Genomic DNA, 13,552 nt, shown 5'->3' on the forward strand with positions numbered 1-13,552 from the left:
TATCCATGTCCATGTCCTTACATAATGCAATGTATGGTATTACATCTCTTTACATAAGTTTTTGAACAATAATTATGATAGTTTATGATCTGTATTCTATGCATGTATGATAGTGAGGCTCACCACTGCCATCACTATCGTAAGATGTAGGAGAACAATTCAATATGTCCTGTGTATTGTGGAAAAGTAAATTTTGCCATGTTCTGTGTCCCTACGCGTCATCCATCATATGTTATGTGTGCATGATTAATATGCATATGTATTCCCCATGTTTGATTAAAGACGCAATTATAGTTGTGTCCACCTCTAGTATGTCAGTTTCCAGTTCTCGTGAATACTACGAATATCAGGCCTATGTAAAGTTACGTTGCCACGTTTCTCAGTGTGCACGTTATTGCATGTAAAGTCCCCGTTTCTAGGCCTCAAAAGGGCCTGGACACCAGATTCAGCTCCTGTCTCCTGAAGCCTCGCTGAGGAGCGATACAGCCCCCACCTGTATCCTCGACCCTTCACTTATTTCCTGCCTCGCAGTGCCCGGCTCACCCTGGCTCTGCCTCTGAGTCTGCCAAGAGTATGTTATGATTCCAGTTATCAGTTCAGTCCTCCTTCTCTGCATTCCTAAGCTACTGAATCGCATCAATAGTTTCCGTCATTGTCTAGCTTTTACATCTCCATGTAAGAGAAATACTGCATTTAATGGTTATTTAATATTCTTCATCACACACTACATGTAGAATAATGCATGCTCCAGTCTTAGAATCAAGTTAGCTTTTCCCCTCCTGACTTCTAGTTTATATCAACATGTTCTCTAAACATCAGATACTAGATAGGGTTTAGGTACATGTCGCCCTGACTCTCCAGACTTCAGTCTCTGCTCCTAGCACAGAGTTCATAGCCCCCAGTTTCTCCTAGTAACACGTCGTTGCCAGTTTGCGCGCACCACCAGGTTAGAGGTCCCGGCTCCTTAGGTAGCCCCCTCCATGGGTTACACCCCATTCATGACATATTCTGTTACGTTTGCATCACATGTCCATGTATACGCCCTGTTACACCTCTTTTCACCCTTATCTTTCGCGACTGTTACGCGTCACGCCTTCTGCTCCACCCACTGCTACGCCTATTGCAATGTAATGCTATGTGTTTGCGTTATGTATATATGCTCGTGTACTGTTATTAAAAAGTCATCCTTTTCCTGCTTTTTGCCCGATCCTGACCCCGGCAGCGCTGTCGGGCCCTGTCATCCTATTCCTGTGCAGGTCGTCCTGTTCCTGTCCTTATGCTGTATTAAACCTGCAAACCTCCTACTACCTCGAATCTTGACTCTTATTTATTGAGCTATCTGTTATTCATTTATTCATTCAAAAATAGGGTATTATTTATTTATTTACCACATAATGGCGCCCGAATAGGGACTTGCCCTTTCCCCACGTGTCGGTGAAGCCACGCCGACCCCCTGACCCTCTGCAGTCGTGACGGAACTCTTCTGCGCACCGGCAGATATTTCTGCTTCAAGTATCCCTCAGGCCCACGGAGGAGACGGAGGAGGCGGTCCAGCATCCAGACGAGACGGTGGAGGAATGCGGCGAGTCCCGACCAGAGCCCAAGCCGAGAGTCCAAGGTCCGAGGTATCCGGAGGCCCACCCGTAACAGAAGTCCGAAGTTCGTCCGTCCGACGTCGAAGCAGTCCAGTCCAGTCCGAGGTCTTCTGTTCTTGCTGCCCGGTGAGTACCGTTACTGGGGTAGTATCTAGACAGGGTCAATTTAATTGACTCTGGTCCGTGGGTTGGTGGTACACAGACCCACAAACGAAGTGTCCACTTCGGTGGATGCGGGTCCTGACGTATCTCTTTATGAGACCGGTAAGTTTCGTACTGTTTCAGCAGTGCATCTAGTTTCTGTTCCAGTCAGTTCTGTTCTCGAGAAAATTCATGTATTCTGTTTTCCGTATTCCAGGTAGTATTCTGTTCGAACTGTTATTTTAAATGTTCTTCATGTATTTTAATGTCGTGGTATGAATGGGGAATAAGTATCGTGTTCATTGTGTATTGTATTGTGTCTAGATTACAGTCCAGTCATGCCTTTGTTTTCTAAGTTACGTCAGTTAAAAACTAGAAAGGGTCTGCTGGAAGCAGCAGTTCCAGTTCCGCCTAGGGACAGTCCAGGTCATTTTATGTATCAGAAGCATGGCATAAGTGCCATACTATATCTAGATTTATGGGTAGAGTATACCAAACAGTTAGAAGAAAAGTATAGATGGCCCGTATCGGGTACATGGGATGCCGAGTGCATCATGAGAGTAGAAGAGGCATTATGGAAAAAGAAAGCCAGACAGTCACAGAAAGATGCCATCGAGTTATGGCGCAAAGAAGCTCATAAAAGAACCGAAAAAGAAATCAGAAAGTCAGAATTAAGTAGAGAATCCTTAGAACGAGCACAAGAAAAAGAACTAATCGAGATAGGTGAACAAGTTAAAGCCGAACAGTCAGACAGACAGAGGCATGCCCTTATTAAGGGTATGTATCCTCTCCTTGCCGAGGGCTTGCCAAAAGCGACCCCAGAGGCATCCAGTAATTTCCCGCCACCATTAGTTCCGACCAAGCTACGTCACAAACAGACCGCAGCTGATATTTTTATTTCGTCCTATTTGGACGACACAGTCCCAGAATATGCAAATCCTGTTCGCGCTCCGCCAGTCCCTGTAAATCAGGCACTTCCCGTTCCTCCAGACACCGGGGCACCCCTTGCAGTACCTGTTACGGTCCCCCCGGTCCAGCCCGCCATACCAGTTCAGCCCGCATTTCAATTTCCTGCCACACTAGTACGAAGAGGATCAGTAGACGACTCTAGTTTAGGGGCCGCAGGAGGAGGTCCTCCTCAAACCCCGCCGCCACACAAGCGTTTAACGACAGCCGAATTACATATGCAAGCGTCACAGCGTACGCCCAGGTATCAGTCTGTTGCAGAAATAAGAAAAGCCCTTAACGAATGTGGCTATGATCCAGTCCCAGGCGAGGATAGTATGGTTTTATATTCATTACGCGTAAGAAAGGTGACCGAGTATCTAGTCACCCTACCAGATATGAAAGAAGATCTAGACAGAATATATCGTTTCATCCGTACAGGGGATGATCCAGAAAGCATTGGCGAAGTCATGTCTCAAAGAAAAGCTGAAGTCCAGCTCATGCTATTAAAGTTTCTGATTAATTGTCTAATACGAGAACAAGATTACCCGTCCAAAGATCAAGCCGAAATGAGAACCCTGACAAAGTGGAGTGATAATATAGCCGAGGGTAAGCACAAGACTATCGGTGCTATAGAGAGTATGTATAAGAAAATCCGTAAAGAAATAATAAAGATACACGAACAACGTAAAGCAGCACAAGTAAGCGAGAAAGAAAGTAACTCTGATACTGAAGAGGTTGAGGACGAGAATCCCGCCAGAATAGCGTATGTAGGAAAATCTAGATTCCCAGATCGCCATTTACGCCTAGAACACAAGCCAGCTTTTCATCATCCAGCACCAGAACAAGGTTCTCTAGAACAAGTATTCCAAGCTACCGATCACATTCTGAAATCACGAATCGGTTATAGCGAGTTAAGTACTATGCATGAACAAGAACTAGTCCGATCAGCAGTCCGATGGATTACTGATTCTACCACTTTTCCAGACGAAATAGTGGCACAAATGTTTCTGAAAATGCCCCCAGCCGAGCAACGACTGGCGGGTATGTATATGATTCAGCACCTCATTACATTGTATGAGGGTCAGCACTCTGATCCAGGCCCGTTACATGATATCCTGAACGAGTTACTCCAGTATAGATGGAAAGGTTTAGGTACCGATTTAATTAGTGTCATTCTAGAACAGCGTCACAAATATAGAACGTTTTTGAATCCGCATTTTGTTCATGTCTCACCCCCAGAAAGTAAACCATTTTACATAGAGAGACAGAATCCGTTACGAGAAGTCCACCCAGTTAGAGGAACGGGTGGCGAACTAGAACGAGTGTTTGTTTACACTCCGATTACAAAGATGGAACTCCTAGAGATGAAGAAATTAATTCCCTGTCATGATAAAGATCCAGCAGGGTTCCACCGAGAATTAAAAGACATGCTCCGTATGGGAGAATACACGTATCCAGACATAATTAAAATGTTGAAAGTTCTGTTGCCCGCAGGGGTGTATGAAAAGCTCAAGGAAAAAGAATGGGAGGTGGGAGAGAAAAAGATCGATTGGGCAGTTCTAGAAGCTGAAGATAAGGCACGAGTACCAGGTACTGGTCTTGGAGCGAAATGTAAAGAATTACCGGAATTATTAATACAAGTTTTACCCAGATTATTGACAACTAGAAAAGAAGACTGGGATGCAATCTCAGCCTGTAAACAGAAACAAGACGAAGACATTAGTGATTTTTATTCTAGATTTGAGAAATGTTTTAGCATCAACAGTGGCCTCAAGACAAGTAGTGAGTCATACCCTCATCTTTTTGTTACTAAATTAGTCGAGAATTCAAGTCCACCAATTAAAAATCGAGTTTTGAAAGTCAAAAGTACCTGGCAAGCTAATACTCCGTCCCAGATGTTACAAATGCTCCAATACCACCAGAACAGAATCAGAGAAGAGCAAGAACACGAGAGAAAACGTATGAAAGACACGAAGATGAAAGTACTAGTTGCACAATCTGTTCCTCAAGACAGTCAGAAGAGGGATCCGAATCAAGCCAGTCATCCTGCAGCTCCCGTTAAAGGGAACTGCAATTATTGTAAACAGCCAGGTCATTTTATAAACGAGTGTGCAGTTCTGAAACACAACATAGCTACTGGTAAGACTAAAGAAAGACCACGTCCGCCTAGACAAGAACAAGTTTCACAGATTCCTCAGCCACAGAATGCACCACAGACAGTTACAGCACCGCAGCCCATTGCTGCAACACAGCACGTTACACAGCAGATGTACCAGTATGCACAGTCCGAGTATCCAGAGTACCAGCAGTATTCATGAAACAGCCTAGAGAGGGAGGTAGGCTTGCCTCTCATCGAGATACCTGTAGATCAAGAAGGTCCCTATGTTCACAGTCAAGTATTAGGGAAAGACAGAAAGTTTCTGATTGATACAGGGGCAAGTAGGACCACAATTAGCCACGCAGAAGTTCCAGGGGCTCCGCTCTCAGGCTCAAGAAATGTTTCCCTTGGATTTTCAGGAAAGCCTATCGTAAATGAAATTTCAAAGCCAGTTACCCTAGAAGTAGGTCCATTGTCCCGTACTACTGATCTGTTACTTACTAAGTCATGTCCAGAGAATCTATTAGGTATTAAAACACTGAAAGAATTAGGTGCAGTTATATGCTGTTCCCCAGAGGGAATACGATTGTTCCTACGTGACTTCAAGGGTCACTATGTATTACGAGATTTTGATCCTAGATTGTCTAATGTTCCGCAGCATTTATGGGCGCAAGGTCCAACCGATGTAGGGTACATGCAAATCACACCCTATCGTGTGACTCTCAAGCCAGGTGTAGTCCTGCCACGAATCAGACAGTACAGATTGCCACCTGAGGCTGTAGCAGCCTTATCCAAAATTATTGACGAGCTCATCGCTCAAGGAGTGGTTGTAGAAACTGACTCCAATGTATGCAATTCTCCGATCATTCCAGTCATGAAACGTACTGATCCAAATGCACCCCCAGTATATCGATTAGTGATTGATCTCCGAGAACTTAATAAATGTATTATTCCCCAGTATCCAGTTGTCCCAGATATCTCTTCCCTATTAACAGCTATTGATTCCGAAGCTTCATTCTTTACTGTAATCGACCTCAAGAACGCGTTTTTCAGTGTCCCCATTCATCCAGACAGCCAGTTTCTTTTCGGATTTTGTTTAAATGGAAGGAGCTATAAATTCACACGAGCTCCTCAAGGTTTCACAGAAAGTCCTAGTATTTACAGTCAAGCACTTAAGAGACAACTAGACAACATTCACATGCCAACTGACACTGCCCTGCTCCAGTATGTCGATGATCTACTGATCACAGCCCGTTCGGAACATGACTGCGAGCGAGCGTCACTGACGGTTCTGTATTTCCTAGCCGAGATGGGGCACAAGGTGTCCCCTTCGAAGCTTCAATTCTGTGTCCAGCAAGTGGTCTACTTAGGACACTTACTGTCCAAGAGGGGTAGGCAGTTGACACCTGACCGTATTCAGTTAATAGCGAGTCTTCCTCAGCCCAAGACCCAGAAGGAGGTACGTGCTTTTATTGGCCTTACTTCTTACTGCAGACAATGGATTCCTCAGTATGCATTTCTAGCTAAGCCACTGATACAGTTAACGACACAGGAGGCAGCCGTATCGACTGTACTCCCTTGGACATCTGAACATACACTCAGTTTCAATGAGTTAAAGAAAGCTTTATGTCAAGCTCCAGTTCTAGCTACACCAAACTACAGTAAGCCTTTTACACTTTTCGTCACAGAACGCGAAGGTACAGCATTATCTGTTCTCACACAAGATCAAGCAGGACAATACAAGCCTTGTGCTTATTTTTCGAGCACATTAGATCCTGTAGCCCAGGCTCTCCCTGCGTGCCTCAAGTCAGTTGCAGCCACAGCACTAGCTATCAGACAAAGTGATTCCATAGTCTTAGGACATTCCCTGACAGTACAAGTTCCACACTCCGTGGAAGTTCTTTTAAACCGAACACAGACTCAGCACTTGACAATTGCACGTTTAACAGGTTATGAATTGACACTGTTCCAGCCACACATAGAAATCAGACGCTGCAACGTTTTAAATCCTGCTACACTGTTACCATCAGTTACTTCGAATTCTGCCACACACGACTGTGTGGAAGTAGTTAACATTATGACAAAACCAAGACAAGATCTGACAGATATTCCGTTACCAGATCCCGACCTGACACTTTATGTGGATGGTTCATGTATGAGAACAAGTACAGGAGAACTAGTCGCCGCGTATGCAGTGACTACCGACACCGAAGTTATTGAGACACACCGTATTGACACCCTGTCCGCTCAAGCAGCAGAGCTAGTTGCTCTGACACAAGCCTGTATACAAGCCAAGAACTTGAAAGTTAATGTTTACACAGATTCACGCTACGCATTTGGAGTCGTACACGACTTCGGAGTGCTCTGGCAAGAGAGAGGTTTCATGACTTCTCATGGAACCAAGATTCAGCATGGTCTCCTTATTCAAGCTCTGTTAGATGCCATACATTTACCGACATCCATTGCTATCATGAAGTGCAAAGCACATACGAAAGTTACTGACACTATTTCTCAAGGTAACGATCTAGCAGATCGCACAGCCAAGCTTACAGCACAGACTCCAGACATTCCAGTTAATCCGACACAGACACACACTCCAGATCCGACTACATGCATGACAGTTAAAGACCCTACTCAAGATGTCATAGATATCCAGTTACATGCTACTCCCGAAGAAATCAAGAAATGGTTCGAACAAGGAGGGGTCCAGACAGATCAAGGATGGTTAACGAAAGGAAAAGCCACATGGTTTCTCCCCGACTCTATGGTTCAAGTCATTATTAATACCGCACATAGTCCAGCACATTTAGGAGAAAAAGCTATGTTAGACAGTATCCAGAACATTTGGTTCAACAAGCATTTACGAGCTGCAGCCAAGCAGAAAGTCCGTACCTGTATGATATGTTGTCAGTTTAATCCAGGTAAAAGTGTCCCGGTGGAACAAGGTGGATTGCAGCCCCCTGACCACCCTTTTGAAGTCCTCCAGATGGATTATATTCAAATGGAGCGATGTCGAGGTTTCAAGTATGTCCTTGTAGTTGTATGCGCTTTGTCCAGGTGGACAGAAGCATATCCAGTCCCAGATTACACCGCCGCGACCACTGCCAAGCAGCTGGTTCGTGAGTTCTTCCCCCGTTATGGACTCCCTAGAGTCGTATATTCTGACAACGGCCAGCCATTCTCATCAGAGTTAATGAAGCACGTTTCCCTGTTGTTAGGGTACCAGTGGAAGTTTCATTGTGTGCGCCATCCTGAAGCAGCCGGTCTCGTAGAGAGACATAACCAGACCCTGAAAATCCGTATTGCCAAAGTATGTCAAGAGAAAGGTGTAGACTGGCTAGTAGCTCTGCCAGTTGCTTTGTTCTATATGCGTATGGTCGCACATTCCAGATCAGGTCTGTCCCCGTATGAGGTCGTTTTCGGCCGCCCCCCTAACATGTGGGGTACTCCTAGACCCCGAAGTATTACCGATGTTTCAAGTAATATGCTGACAGATTACCTAGCTTCCTTGATGTCTGCCCTCAACTCTTGTCGTTCACAGGTTGCCGCCGCATTTCCAGACAATACCGAGGTGGCACCGCATGAAATCGTTCCAGGATCCATGGTTCTTGTCCGCAATTTTGACCGCTCAAGTCCGCTAGAGCCTCGCTGGAAGGAGCCCCGACAGGTCCTCCTCGCCACCCGTACAGCCGTGAAGTTGGAGGGTCGCAAAGGCTGGGTGCACCTTTCGCACATAAAGAAGTTTTATGGACTGAAACCCGTCTCAAAGAACATTTCCCAGGATTTGAAGGATTGCCAAAGTACTATTCTCAAGGACTGTCCCGCAAAGAACAATGATACTGCACCCTCCCCGTTAGAGAAAACTCCGCAACAGGAGTATAAGTTGAAACTCCGGTCTAGTAAAATAAGTCAGCCAGTTTGATTGTCTAAGTCCTCCCCTAGGTGAAACGGTTAGACTGTTTCTGACATGTATAAAATAGACCCCCATAGTGAGAGAGTTAGTCAAAACTCAATCCGATGTATCGTTTTTCTAAGTTTCATATTATTTCTCAGCATTATGACTTCCTGCACCAGTTATGCATTTTATCTGTATTTTCCAGTTTCTCATGTAAATAAGTCTGCTAATGCTACAGTAGAGCATACGTTTAGTGATCTACCTCCTCATGAACTCTCTTACCGCCTCGCTATGCGTAATAATTCTTTCATCCGCATGTTACATTATTCACACCAGACCAGCAATGCCACTAATTGTTGGGTGTGTGGTCGACTCCCCCCTTTCCAGACGCCGAAGGGAGTTCTGCCACTCTTCCCTTATCCTTTTTCACATAATGGTTCGTGTGGAGCATGGTCCACGTTAACGTCATCCTCAACAGATATGTCTTTTCTTAACAGTACATGTTTTCCAGACAAGCAAGGTCTCCCCCACAGAACGGGGTTAGATCTAGAAAATGAAGTGTATAATTTAGGTAACTATTCTTCGAATTTCATGGTCCTGAATGTTCAGTCTGATACTACTCCAGACTTACCTGCTATTTCAGTACTACCAGTCAAAGGCGAATTATGTGTCCGAAATAATGGTTCCGTACATGTAGGACATAGTGATTGTACTACTATTGTCAAGTATAGTGACAGTGGGAAATCTATTTTCAAAGCTTCACGTCATTCTTATTTTATTTGTGGTCAAACTGCATATGTTCGTCTGCCCCTCGATTGGGAGGGAACCTGTTACATTGCCTTCCTACTGCCACCTGTTTTCCTAGCCCCACCTGATTATCATAGAAACACACATCTAGTACACTTTAGACATAGAAGGGAGATCAAGTCCCCCATTGTCGATTATACTGAAACTGCTCTAGAACAGTACACAGATTTCAATAGAGGTTTCTTCTTCTTTATAGGACCTATCCAGAATAGTAAGCTGATCCGTAGGTTAACAAGAACCCTCGAAGCTGTAGTAAATGAGACTGCCTCTGCTTTAGGTAACTTAACCGAAGAGCAATCTGCTATGAGATTTGTCGTTTTGCAAAATCGTCTCGTCCTTGACGTCATATTGGCCGATAGGGGCGGGGCCTGTAGAGTCATCGGATCTAGTTGCTGCATTTTTATTCCAAATAACGCGCCGTCTGTTTATTCAGCTATAACCAGACTCCATAAAATTGCCCATCTGTTACACCAAGATCCAGGCACCTGGACATGGTCCGGTTGGTTCTGGAATATAGTTTCCGCCTGGGGATGGAAAGTCTTGTCCTTTCTAGGTATTGCAGTAGCGATCATATTCAGCTGCTGCCTCTGTATACAATGTGGCCCTGCGATTTGCGGCATTTGTGCTACCTCTTGTATTCCTAGTCCCAAGCCCCGTTCTAAATCCCGTTCCAGGATAATTCGAGACGAGCAAATGGTACTGTATGAAATGATAGATGGTATCATGAATATTGATGTTTCCTGATGGAAATGTAGTGACAAGGAGGGAATGTGGAAAAGTTAATTTTGCCATGTTCTGTGTCCCTACGCGTCATCCATCATATGTTATGTGTGCATGATTAATATGCATATGTATTCCCCATGTTTGATTAAAGACGCAATTATAGTTGTGTCCACCTCTAGTATGTCAGTTTCCAGTTCTCGTGAATACTACGAATATCAGGCCTATGTAAAGTTACGTTGCCACGTTTCTCAGTGTGCACGTTATTGCATGTAAAGTCCCCGTTTCTAGGCCTCAAAAGGGCCTGGACACCAGATTCAGCTCCTGTCTCCTGAAGCCTCGCTGAGGAGCGATACAGCCCCCACCTGTATCCTCGACCCTTCACTTATTTCCTGCCTCGCAGTGCCCGGCTCACCCTGGCTCTGCCTCTGAGTCTGCCAAGAGTATGTTATGATTCCAGTTATCAGTTCAGTCCTCCTTCTCTGCATTCCTAAGCTACTGAATCGCATCAATAGTTTCCGTCATTGTCTAGCTTTTACGTCTCCATGTAAGAGAAATACTGCATTTAATGGTTATTTAATATTCTTCATCACACACTACATGTAGAATAATGCATGCTCCAGTCTTAGAATCAAGTTAGCTTTTCCCCTCCTGACTTCTAGTTTATATCAACATGTTCTCTAAACATCAGATACTAGATAGGGTTTAGGTACATGTCGCCCTGACTCTCCAGACTTCAGTCTCTGCTCCTAGCACAGAGTTCATAGCCCCCAGTTTCTCCTAGTAACACGTCGTTGCCAGTTTGCGCGCACCACCAGGTTAGAGGTCCCGGCTCCTTAGGTAGCCCCCTCCATGGGTTACACCCCATTCATGACATATTCTGTTACGTTTGCATCACATGTCCATGTATACGCCCTGTTACACCTCTTTTCACCCTTATCTTTCGCGACTGTTACGCGTCACGCCTTCTGCTCCACCCACTGCTACGCCTATTGCAATGTAATGCTATGTGTTTGCGTTATGTATATATGCTCGTGTACTGTTATTAAAAAGTCATCCTTTTCCTGCTTTTTGCCCGATCCTGACCCCGGCAGCGCTGTCGGGCCCTGTCATCCTATTCCTGTGCAGGTCGTCCTGTTCCTGTCCTTATGCTGTATTAAACCTGCAAACCTCCTACTACCTCGAATCTTGACTCTTATTTATTGAGCTATCTGTTATTCATTTATTCATTCAAAAATAGGGTATTATTTATTTATTTACCACAGTATGAGTGTATTGTTTATACATGTTCTCGAGCTACACGCAACATTTCATAATGACAAGAGCGCTTTCAGTAAACAAACATTGGGAATGACAATAGCTTTCGCTTATTACAGAAAATGCAACCTGAGTCAATGATAAGATTACATGCACCCTATCACTCTCCCTTGTGCATAAATATAATTCCACCCACTCACTGACTCATTCTTTCATTCACCAATTTACTCATCCGCAATACCACTGACACAATCTCCTAGAAGCATATATAAGACAAATGAAAACATTAAAAGGAGAAAAGAGATTACAAAGAAGTGGGTGGCTCTCTTGCAATAGAATTGGACGTAGTGCATAAATGTTTTAAGGTTCCACTGCACTGTGCTATCATCTTTGAATGCTAAAGTGTACAGTGAATTCCTCCCGTACTGAGCCAAAGTGGCTGATTCAATGCTTCTAAATATGGTGGTTATCTTGGAATGGAAAATAATGGTAAATTATGAGGAACATCTTTCCATGAAGGCTGCCTAGATAAGACATAATGGCTGCAGAGGGTGCAACACGCTCTAGATGTAATGAGTGGCAATCGAATGACCCTTCAGAACTAACTGAGGAAATTAAAAGAAAAACGATAAATAAAAGAAGGAAAGAAATAAAGAGGGCACATGAAAGAAACAAGTGATAGCGCGCAAGGTCTATTATGAGCTTTGGTAAAGCCAACAGTCTTCACCTTTCAGAACTATTTACTTTGCCAGTGCCTTTTTGTAAGGCTGCACAGCATCAGTAATAAGCAAAATCTATTTCATGATGCTGTACTGCATCAACAAAAAGATACGATGATAAGACCGCTGCTGTTGATTACATCACTTGGATGGCATGCTCATGAGTGACAACGTATGCTTGGGCCAGTGGAATGATATGGGCACCATTGCTTTTTTACTTTCTGATCCAAGAATTTGATTTTCAGTAGTTCTCCCCTTTAATATGCATGCTGATCTACTGGTTAGAGAAACAGTACCGATCATGAAAGGCACATTAAAGAGTGTCCCAAAGGAACATTTATTAAGAACATGAAAAAGAGGTCATAGAGGTACCTGCGGCTAAGGCATCCACTGCATCCACTGTAAAGACTTGTGTTTGATCGCATGCTCACAGGATCAGATCTTGGGATGGCCACTCAACCCTACTTTGTTTTGTGGTAGATAAAACTTCAAAACAGAGCTGGGTGACATTAATAATCTGGTGTTCAGCACTTACATACCCTTCTGGACAAATGTGAGTTTTATAAATACATATAGGATGTAATGTTATGAAGCAGTGTAGGAAATCAACCTTTTGCTGAACCATATATTTTTCCTTGCTTTTAACCCCTTCGCTGCAGCGGCAATTCCGCCGCAGCGCTAGGGGGAAGGGGGGCCGCACGGCGCTCCCATGCTCGTGACGGAGGTGTTCCGTCACGGCCCACCCGCTCAACAGAACGTCCAGCACAGGCGCTGAATCATCGCCGCGCAGGCGCGCCGAGCGGGCCGTGACGGAACCGCTCCGTCATCAGCACAGCGCGTCTGAGGCTGGTGACGGAGCGGTTCCGTCACCAGCATGGGAGGGGTTAAAACCCAGTTATTTAGTATTAAAGGGCCTGTGCTCCCCTGTAATCAGGGATGATTTGACATATTCCAAATTGGCTTATTTAATGATTTTATAAGTCCCTAATATATGGTACAAAGTGTACCCAGGAGCTGGAAGTAAAGCGCCACTAGTGGAGGGCAGCAACTATTTTGTCATCCACGACAATGGCAGTGCCAATATCGCTTCAGACCTACCATAGTAGCCTGATGGTAGCAGTGTAAAAATTGCAAATCAGCCTCTCAAAATATATCCTTGTGACATAAAAAAACCTTCCTTTTGTCATTCGGTCACATTTAGACCCAGGCAGAAACACCACCATTTTACATGCTCATGTTTAGACTTGACATCTTTTCTTGAAAGTTGACAGTAATAACACTTTTTGCTTGTGTGTTTGTATGTATAGTGTATATAAACAGAGGGGAGAGTAAGGGTAGTTCGACCTGTAGGTCAAGTAGGAACTCCTGGTCC

General features: G+C 44.4%; 1 protein-coding gene across 1 annotated transcript in view; it reads left to right on the forward strand.

The window, feature by feature from the left end:
* The window catches only part of LOC144769234 (C-type lectin mannose-binding isoform-like), a 197,907-nt gene that overhangs the window by 73,478 nt on the left and 110,877 nt on the right, over positions 1–13,552 (forward strand). The gene's annotated exons all lie outside the window — the stretch shown is intronic.

This window comes from Lissotriton helveticus, chromosome 1_1 (assembly GCF_964261635.1).
Source record: "Lissotriton helveticus chromosome 1_1, aLisHel1.1, whole genome shotgun sequence".
NCBI classification, from domain to species: Eukaryota; Metazoa; Chordata; class Amphibia; order Caudata; family Salamandridae; genus Lissotriton; species Lissotriton helveticus.